The 10,623-nt window shown below is 49.3% G+C and overlaps 1 long non-coding RNA gene across 1 annotated transcript; it reads right to left on the reverse strand.

Moving 5' to 3' along the window:
• Positions 1 to 201: 201 nt before the first annotated feature.
• On the reverse strand, positions 202 to 8,003 carry LOC119108737 (uncharacterized). Its single transcript, XR_005095349.1, has 3 exons — positions 7,921 to 8,003; positions 7,554 to 7,657; positions 202 to 376 (listed from the first exon to the last, which is right to left on the reverse strand). It is a non-coding gene; the product is annotated as an uncharacterized LOC119108737 (long non-coding RNA).
• Positions 8,004 to 10,623: the final 2,620 nt, after the last annotated feature.

Raw genomic sequence — 10,623 nt, forward strand, 5'->3', positions numbered from 1 at the left:
GAAACCCGCAGAGTCTGACCCAGCTGAAGGCGGGTGCGCCGACCGCTCCACGGGCGGCGGGGCCGCGGTCGGGCCTGCCCCCTGTCCCCACGTAGTGCGGGCAAACCACTGCTTGAGTGGCCTGGCCTGCTCCAGGGCCGCAGTCGGGGCCTGGGCCCTGTCCCTGCGTGGTGCCGCCAAGCCACCGCCTGACTGACCTGGCGCAGTCCGGGCACGTCGTCCACCTGCTGGCCGTCGCCGCGCACCCAGACGACGCGCGGCTGAGGGAAGCCGCGCGCCGCGCATTCCACCACCGTGCCGGTCGAGTTGCTGAAGTCGATAGTGTTGGGCGGTTCCAGCACGAACACTGGACCCTGTCGAGTCATCTCAGCTGAGCCTGTCGGGGAAAAGCGTTTTGTTTGATTACACGTGTTCAGCGCCGCATGTAGGAAATACAAGGGACAGATATTAAGCGTCGAGTCAACCAGGTCGTCCATACGCAACCTCCACTTGCTCGCCGTTCACTTGTCACCCACATACGCCGAGCGGCAAACGTGACTCAGAACGCGCGCGCCAGCCAAGTTTCATGACACGGAAACAACCGAGCATCATGACTTTGTTACATGGCGTGCAACGTACGCTACTAGCCTCGATTAGTGGAAAGCATGCTGGGAACGACACTCACAACAATGCCATGCTTACAGATATACAAACAATCTCATCCGCGCATAATCCCCAGTAACTATCCCAAACACAAGTATGCTACGACGTTCGCCTTGTTCGCGTAAGCGCTCTCACTCGCAACACTGAATCCGTTGCGTCAGAGACCTACTAACTGCGTGAGAATAGGTCGCCTGTAATGGGTATGCCAAAACGGTTCACGAACCGAGCGGTCGCATCAATAACCAACAACGACGTTGCGCCGCCTCATCACGCAGGTAATTATTCGGCGCCGCCACCCGCGCAGGAAGCAGCGCGTTACGGAAGTCGGCACGCGCAGTCCGCAGATTCCGGTCGACTCTCCGCTTTTCTCGGTCTGACACATGCCGCCCAGTGCGGGCCGGCCGTCGGCCTCTCACTGATCCGCGGGCGCCGGCCGGCCCGCGCCTGCGCGCGCTCTGAGCACCTCAGGGCAGGCGGCCGGCCGTTTGCAGCATGAACATGTGACAGCAGCAATAGTGCGCCGAGAAGCTGAACCCTGGTTGTTGAACTATTCGTCGGTGGCTGCCGAGCAGTGCAGGAGCAGCCCAATTGTCGTCCCGCATGGGACACCTTCGAGCGCGAATAGTAACTGTGCATGAAAAATGGCCTCTCGTACTTTATTTTATCGAAAACGAGCAGAAAATTGCGATTACAAAACCAGCCATTTACTTCACCCAACTTGTGAATAACTGGAACAACGCGACTTTTGCGCTTTGCCATAGCACGTGACACTAGTGACAGCCGGTAACAAGGAGAATACGGGGAATACTAGAGGATAAGGAGAATACGACTATCGCGCACTTGCCTCGCACCCACTCGGCGATGAGTTCCAGGTGAACGCAAAAAGCTATGCTTGGTTCGCAGAACATAGCTTATGAATGGCAACACAACGAACAAAGGGCTGACAAAAAAAAAAAAAACGAAAAAACACCGATGCCATACAAATGTGCGGCCGATGCCGCGATTTCTCACTTACGTCGCTGACAGTGCGATCTTGGTAGGCTCAGACCTTTTAAATTACGTGGAATCGCTATAACGTATTTATAAATCAGTGATCCGTACAATTATTCCATCAAATTGTGACTTTGAAGGTGATGTCAAGCCTCATTTGTGATTTCCCGAACGCTGGAAATGCATATAAAACCCTTTGAATGAAATGCGCCGTTCAGGCAACATTCTCGTCAAAAGGTGACTCAACCGACAGCGACCCCTGGCAAGGTTCAACTTCTGGTGTTGATCTCATGTCCCACCCAGCTATCAAGAAGACAGCCCAGCCCAAAGCTGGAGCGGCTATAGCTCCAAACCTAAAACATCTGGTCAGTACCAATATCAGTTTTTCAGAGGAAAAAGCCTATTCATTGATGAGGGCATCCAACTTAGTGGAGCCCCAATCCGAACTATACCTACCGCGCTTTCCCGGCGATGCCGATCACCTGCTTCGTCCACAGCGCGGTATTTAATTGTCTTTTTCCCCACATGCCGCGAGTTCAACGAATTTTTAAATCAAAGCAACACAGGATTCCTCAGTGCGGTGCCTAAGTCGATGCAACTGCTGCTCCAGGAGTGCACCATCGCCGACAATATCTCCGCATGCCCTGCGCTATCTATAGCCGCTCCTGTCCGACACATGATCCAGTTCTCGACTTCTCCGAGAAATAGGCGGCGTTCGGCTGATGAGGCGCGGACCGTCGCGACGCCAGCCGGGGGTCGCCGGACGCAGTCGTCGCGCCGCGGCCCGCGCTGACCGATGGTCCCACGTCGGTCTGATCGATTATCCGGACACGGGAGGGAGGGGCGGGGGGGGGGGGGACACGTCGGTCTATCAAGGGCCGGGCCGACAATGGAGCTGGAGTGGGGCGCCGCTGGAGCCCGGTGTACCCCGCGTGCGGCGCGGCAGGCCGGCAGCCGCCCCGATCCTGCAGGGCCAAAGCGAAGCGGCGCTGAAGCCCGTACCCCGCGTGCAGCCAGGCCGGCAGTGACTGCCCAGAGGGTGCCATAAATACCACTTTCATCAGGCAAAAGGTCAGACGTTTTTATCGCAAGAGGAATACTGGGACATTTGTAACATTTCAAACATACTTTCATATCGAAACGCACTGCATCGCGCAACAGCTACTTTTCCGTCACGCTGTGAAAAACTGAGCACCGATGATAATTACGCAACACCTCTATCGATGCCTGCATACTCTCGCGCAGACGTCGATGATGTTCGGAGTTAACCAACATGTCAGCAGCAGGCCATGCCGCGCCTTCTCGGAACTGATCGCACCAGGTCGAAAATTTCACGTCGCCGTGATACACAGCACATAGTCCTTGGTGACGGTAAAATCGCCGCATCCGGTACTTCCACGTCGCCGCACCGTCCACTGTTTTAAACATGCCTGTAAAAACTGGAAAATGAGGATCGTTTAGCACCGTGCGTGTTCCCCTAACCCGAGCGGTAATACTACCCTGGCATATCCGGCCCTGTCTCCGTCGCATTATCCGCGCATGGTCAGAATGTGTTCCGCTGAGACGGCCTCCGCATCGGGCATGCGTGGAAAATCCATCATCACTCAGAAGGGATAGAAGTGAGGCAAGGTGGCATAGTCTGAACTGCCCGATGAATCTCACGCGGCTTTCTTCCTCTCAATTGCCTTTTCGTGGTTTGATTGTCACAAACCGGTCGCATACACCTCAGAGTGAATGGACCTAGGCAACAAGTGAAAGGCCACAACACAACTAGGTCAAAATGAGGCGGAGCACCGCGTCGAGACCGCGAAAAAGCTACCGACTATCATCGCGTCACTACGTAATTGGTCATCTGGCGCGGGAACGGCCAATCATCACGGCCCCAGCCGCAGTCAGAAATCACCCCAGTGCCGTACAATGGGAGGATGTGCCGACGTCGGCCCCTACCGCCAGGAACGGCGACGGCGGCCGGCTGATGGCCGTGTCAGACAGGCTGACCTGCGCGGAAGCGGGTGACCGGGTCGGCCGGCGGGCGGCACGCGCCCACGCTGGTCGGCCGGCCGCGGCGCCGACGCGACGCGACGCCGCCAGACCGGCTCCAGAGCGCCGGCCGCCGGCAGGGGCAGCGCGCCACCGGCCACGCCCCCGTCACATCGGCGTGACCCCGGCCGAGACTCCAGCAGACCTGTCTACTCCCAGCCCGGGGACCATGCCTAGCATTCGTTACGTCATGTTATAAGTGTCGTGTGCCAGGACGTCACCAAAGGCAGGCGGGGGTTTTTCATCCTTACGCCATGCGTTGGCCTCACACCCGACGCCTACGGCAAATCCACAGATTTAAAAGGAATGTTCCACATTTGGATATATTAAAGCAAACATCACACATGATGGAATAGCCCCATTTACTGATGTACTTTTAAGTGGAAAGGTTTGCTATCGACAACACGTTTTATCTGATTACTTAATATGTGATTATGTCATCGTAGTGCTCCACGAACGTCAGATATGAACGAATCGATAATTATGTTTGCTTTGGCCGTAATCGCCGAGTTGCTGATGGCCCTACAAGAATTTGAATGAGGTTATTATGGCGGCATGCCTTGCTTGAATGAATGACCTTGAACTAGTCTGCACGAAAAAGTCTGCACATCTTCACCGCCCGTTTAGCTCAGGAGCCAAACGCCGGTGAGTGTTAAGCAGAGCAAGGCGGCAAACTGCACCGGATGCTACTCAATGTGGCTATTCCAGTTAAAAAGAAACATACAAATGTGGAGCACTTGTTGAAATGGTTTGGGTTTTCACTTACCACCTGGCCGCTTCAACACCAGTTTGCCTCCCACACCAGAGGTAAGCTCCCCCCCCCCCCCCCCCCCCACCTGGCGTCAAATCCCGACGACGTTCCATGCGACGTCCAACCCACGGCAGGTCACTATCATTCTTGTACCCCACATGTATGGAGTAACTTTACATTGCTAGGCAACCAGGTGAGACAGCTTATCAGTCAACGGCATCTAGCACTGAGCGAGGTCGCCGGCCGGGCCTGTCGTAACCGAAAATGTTGCGCCCTCCACAACCTACCCAAGCCCGACCAGTCACGCGTCTGACAGGCCAATATCTCTCCGGCCACTGCGACACCACACATATTTCGGCAATAGGCACCATGGGTGAAATAGGCTATCATGATCTCGCGCTATCAATGGGAACGTAACACCGCAATATTTGGTTGAGCAAATGCATGTGGTCCTGATAAAATGGCCATTCAAATAACATCTTATAGACTAACGGGTCATACAAAAGGCTCCGGTAATATGCCTCGTCTCAAACCTTACTCGCTGACAGTTCCTTTGGTAGTCGAGGAACCTTTGGACACGCTCAGATCCTTTGGCTATCTGAGGTCGCTGGTTCTAGCGTGGCACGTCAATACTGTAGCCGGATTTATGGACTGCCGCAGGGACTCAGATGTACACGTCTTGGATGAAGCAGAAAATCCCTACCAAAGGTCAATTTTAAAAATTTGAGTTGAAAGGATAACGAGAAGTTCTGATTTTCCAAAGTGTTGGTCTTTCATAGTGCACCGAGCCCGTCTGTCCTACACCACTACGTCCAGACAATTGGACTATTTCGTGACCCCGATTGCCTCGGTGGGCCAAGACCATTTCCGACCGTCCTGACTGCACACTGGCCGGTTCACAGCGCCGACGCCCATCACGCGCCCCGGCCCACGTAACCGCCATGGACGCTTTCATGCTGTCCGCAGTCCGAACAGCGCCGGGATCATAAATGTTGCGCGACGATTCGTCTGTCTCGGGTCCCTTCATTGTTCGGAACACCTTCAGTCGTCTCGGAACATCTTGCTCGACCTGGGGCTCCACGGTCGCCGCGCACCTCCTGTTCTGGACTCTCAGCGCCCAGTGGCGATATAGCTGCCACTGTTTCGGTCGACGGGCCCAGTTTCTTGATCATCAGAGCCCCTGACATATCAGTCCACACACCAGCAATCTCCAGGCACCTTGGTCCCTCTGGGCTCTACTTCTCCCGAGTCATGTCGCCCTATCAGGACGCTTTACAACCGCGCAGCTTCTCGAGTGTTGACGGATCCGGACCATGCTGCTTTCCGATTGCTTAATCAGACATCTGTACTTGCGTTCGATGGCTTAAATATTCTATCATAGAATGTATAAACGTCATTCTAGCGTGGCATCGAGGCTAAGAGGTAAACACACGGCAAACCTCGTAACAACATGACATGCTATCAGGCATTTATGAATAGGATCGCCTTCCCCGTATAAATGCTGTAACTGATCACATGCTGCAGATGGAGATTCGTAACGCCTTCGCAAATGGCACGAATACGAGACATATCAGACATGGGTTGGTGAAGATTCCTCAAAAAGAGACCTTTTGCATTTTCAGGCTAGTAAAGAACTCGAGACGACGCTTCACTTTGGGTGTATAAGGAGCTCGTGACTATTACAACCCCGTAACTTACCGGAGTCCTCGATACTGCTAGCTACAATGCCTTTAGTTTGGGAAACACAAAAAAATTGAGGGCACTGCTCTCCCCTCTCCCTTGGTGTTGCACTGCGCCTGGACAACCTAGGCTTGGGGTACCAACTGATCCAGGCCCAGTGTTACATGCTACCTATAGGACAAACTTGTAGTTATGAAAAGGAAAGGATGTGGAGTCACCTCTGCCTGGGTTAAGGCAACCTCTGCACCTCTATCTGCAATTGCAAGTAATGTACATCAAACATAAGTTCCATCTTTTCCTGGAAGCTGGACAACAAATCAACAAAAAACCCAAAGGCAGCATTTCATGCCTTGCAAATCTTGAGCAAATACAAATTGCTTTTTGCATGTTGCTAACCGCTCCTAGTGGGAAAATAGCCAGAAGGAAGGCAAATGGGTTGGCTGTCACCTTCATTTAGAAATTGGCTGTAAAAGACCCTCCCAGCCTTGTCTTACTTAGTGGACCTTTTTTGTTCTTGAAAAATTGAAATGTATCAATGATGAATGTGCTTCCACAATGTTTCAGAAACATCCAGAGCCCTGGGTCAGCCAGGCATCTCTGATTGTCTGAAATAAGGCCAATGCTCAAGGGTGGGAGAAATTCAGAAAGAAAGAAAATCTGGGTAACCTGCATACAACCATCAAACCAGTTCAGGCGGCCAAAAACTGATACAATTTTGGGTTTCCTTCATGGAAATATCTTGGCTACATACACACCTGATCTGTGGTGTTCCAGACTAAAATACTGCCACAATATAATTCTACCACCAAGAGGTGTACTTTTATTTTCGGTAGGAAGGGTATCAGCCCCCCTCCCTCTTTTTCCCCATTCCAGTTGCAACTGAACCCCCTAATTTGAGAGGGAAGTAGGCTAAATCTTGTGCCAAACTATTTTGAGGCATATTTATAGAGTCTGTCTTGTGAATTTCCACTGTTCAGCCCTATCAACTGACCACTATGCTACATTCCTTGTGCCCCCTTACACTTACTTGGCGCTTGGCGCAAATTAAACCAAAAACTAAGAACATTATAGTCTACAGACAAAATATCTAACAAAATACTTCTGACAAATTACTTCAGCACACAACATTCAACTCAGCCTGTCTGTAAAACCAAAACCATGTTTGATTTGCCTGAATTTAACAACTTTCAAATATATTTAAGGATGCCCTTTCTCTCAGGCTTAGGGAAATCCTCCCATGTAGTCCCACTGACAATCCGCTTCAATATTTTTGTTGGCAGGCACCTGCCAACATGGACCAAAATTAGTGTCTTAATTGCTGATGGAGGGAGTAGAATGCATGGACCACATGCAAAAGAAGCCGCATTTTAACCAAGTGTCATCCTCTGTATACAAACATGCATAAGTCAAGCTATTTCCCTGGCAGACAAGTGCACGGGTGGGTACTTACCAAGGCTCAGTAGGGAAAATAGCCCCAAAAGGGACCATTCCATGAAGAGGAGTCCCATGCCTGGGGACGCTGCAGATTCTTGGAGAAACTGACGATGGCGTTATCTTGGGAGAAGAGTGAAAAATGAGCACTACCTCGATTAAAAGCAACAGAATATATCGCAACACTGGGATCGAAAACAAACACCTTATCACGCACTAAACGCAGGCACTAGATTCACGAGGTTGGCACTAAACCCACTTCCACACTAGAATCACGAGAACTCCTGTCACGACTCGCCACAAACGTTGAAGTCGGGATCGAGAATGACACCGAAATCCAAGAATGCTCTGCCCTCACGGGAACGCCCACGCCACACAGCACTAACCGAGTATCGCACAAATAAGCAGTGCCTCCCCACGCAACCACCCCAACTCCACGAATGGGAGCCCGATCTCGCAAACGGCTTCGCCCCGTTCGCTAGACGCCGTTGTCTGGTATAGTGGTGAAAGTAAACAAAACCTTTCTCACAAGTACCTTTTACTTGTAATACTTTACGCAAAATATTACAGTATTTTGAGTCTTCTGTGGTACAAAATATTATAAGGTTCTCGAAAATTCCCCCAAAATATTTTTCTTAAACTTTGACAGGTGTATTTGTAAAAAAGATGCCTCAAAGCTATTAGTACTATAAAAGTAATGTGATCAGTATTTGGCCAGAGCTTGCGTTGATTTTGACTCTGGTGCGCCAGAAATAACGAGAGAAGGCGTCTGCTAGAAACCGCATACCACAGTCGGGAGCGTCGTCAAAATAGAAGTGAGTAGTGTCCCGTAGGCTCCTAAATCGCGTAGTTTTGATGTCAGCCGGTGCATACCGACAGTAAGCATTGGTTTGGACGCTCAGTAGCCTATTCTAAGAGCTCTCAAGCTATCGTTGGTGAGTGCTAGTAGGTGACCTTTGCCCCATGTCGGCACGTTTGTAAATAATATTAGTGGGCGGTTACAGTTGGCCTGGGGTTGAATCTGAATTCCGTGTGAAGTGCACTGATGGATGGAAGCAATACGCGTTTTCGGAGTTATTTTCAGCATAGTTGGGGTACTTGCCCAGCCCATCATTTGTTTTGACAGTCTGGTTTGCCAACAGTGACATCAGTGTTGTTTTGCCAGTAGTTACATTGTAGTGTTCATCTGGGGAAGCTACAGTGATTCCTGGGGGCAACACCTTTAACACAGCCCCTGTCAGATCCTGTGGAAATCTGCAAAGGCTTGCAGGTCGGGCAGGAGCAATCGGTGGTATGCCATGTATAGGCCAATTGTACCTATCACTGTAGTGACCTAATGTCACCTTAGCAGCATCATAATTTCATGTAATATTAGCTGTATTGATGTTGAAACTGGTGTTGACAGTGACCAAGCCTATGCTCCCAAATTTACACTGTGCATGACCTGGAATTGTTGCTGGAATGCTCCTACTATGCCAGACATGTGTGATGTGAAATGCATTTTGTGCAGTCTGGCTGTGGGGTATACTTATCTGTCCTCTGTTCCCAACTGCTGGTGACTTCAGGTATGATACCATGAATCATGATACCATGGCCACAGCAAAGATACTAGTACTATACCCACCATTAGGGCCTATGTTAAAGATGAAACTTCATATAACTATTATATTGCAAAAAGGACTCCTGACACAAGAGAAATGTTTAAAACTCATATGGCAATATTCTGACATTCCATACTTCACACAAAAACAATGTTTTGGTTGGCTTATCCTTTCAAGGATTATTTCCTTGGTGTGGGTATAAATGCTGGATGTCATTGGCTTGAACCTTTGCATAATCATTATTATATTGCAAATGCATTGAAGCAAGCAATCTTATCTTAGGACCAAGATACCACCAAAAAATGATTGGTCAGCTGGTATCACAGCCGATCTTGCTTCAGTAGGATTCCACCATAATGTTCAAGGTGAAAATTTCAGTATGAGTGAACTATGTGACAGTTTATTAATGAATGTTGCATCATGCTTTGAGATGTGATAGATGGTTTACAGAGTTTGACAAAGACAAAGACAAAGGTTGACAATGAAAAAGAAGTATGCATTACATTGGATGCAAACTTACATGTTATTTTATTTGGCAGTCTTAGTTTAAAACCTGACTGGTAAAACCTGTACTTAACCCTGATTCTGAGCAGTACAGCAAACTATTATGCTGTGAATATTCTCTTTGAGGTGGGCTTTACTGTAAAACTGGTGTTCATACAGTCAGTTAGGGTGGACACACTATTGGAAGTAATGCAACTTAAGGTCAGCACATGATATTGCCTAGGGTATAATGGAGTCCAGCAGTATTTTTATGTGTTATGAATGCAGAGTCCAGAGGGCTACCTGTTCAGCAATACAAGTTTCAAACTAGACAAAATGTTAGCATTGAGCATGACATTTAAATGTCACAATGAATATTACTACTGAAGGAGGTGCAAACCATTAAGTACTGAAATCTTGTAACTAAATTGGATATCTGAACACAAAATTAGTATAGGTTTTCACAAGGTTTGAAGCATTGAATGTCACATTCATGTGCTCAAAATATTGAATGTTATGGTTGCATGAAAATGAAGGACATGTATGGTGTTATTGCAGTGGGAGAGATGCAGTTGTATCCTTGCATGCCCATCTTCATGCACATGTGGATGGAAACTTTCAAGTATATACCACACAATGTAGGCTCTTATTGACCTTACATCATGTGATTGTTTGCCAGGCATTGTCACACATACATATTTTTAGGATGCAAATCATTCAGACACACATTCACTGACAGCAGTTCTGTTCCTTTCAATAGCTATGGTTTTGGCTTTGGCACTGAGCCACTTTGTATGGTTGACTTTGGATTTAACTCTGGCTGTGTGCCATTTGAAATGGTGTTCCATGGCTTTGTCTTAAAATTACTTTCATTTGTGGCAGCTTACTTTAGCTTCAACTCCAGCTTGAAACAGTTTTTGATTCATGGCTCCAGGCTCAGCTTCATGTGATCCTGGACTCCTGGCTTTGGCTTTGCCTTGGTGACTCCTTTCATTGCAGTTGCAA

Source organism: Pollicipes pollicipes, unplaced genomic scaffold (genome assembly GCF_011947565.3).
Source record: "Pollicipes pollicipes isolate AB1234 unplaced genomic scaffold, Ppol_2.1 Scaffold_6686;HRSCAF=7923_pilon_pilon_pilon, whole genome shotgun sequence".
NCBI classification, from domain to species: domain Eukaryota; kingdom Metazoa; phylum Arthropoda; class Thecostraca; order Pollicipedomorpha; family Pollicipedidae; genus Pollicipes; species Pollicipes pollicipes.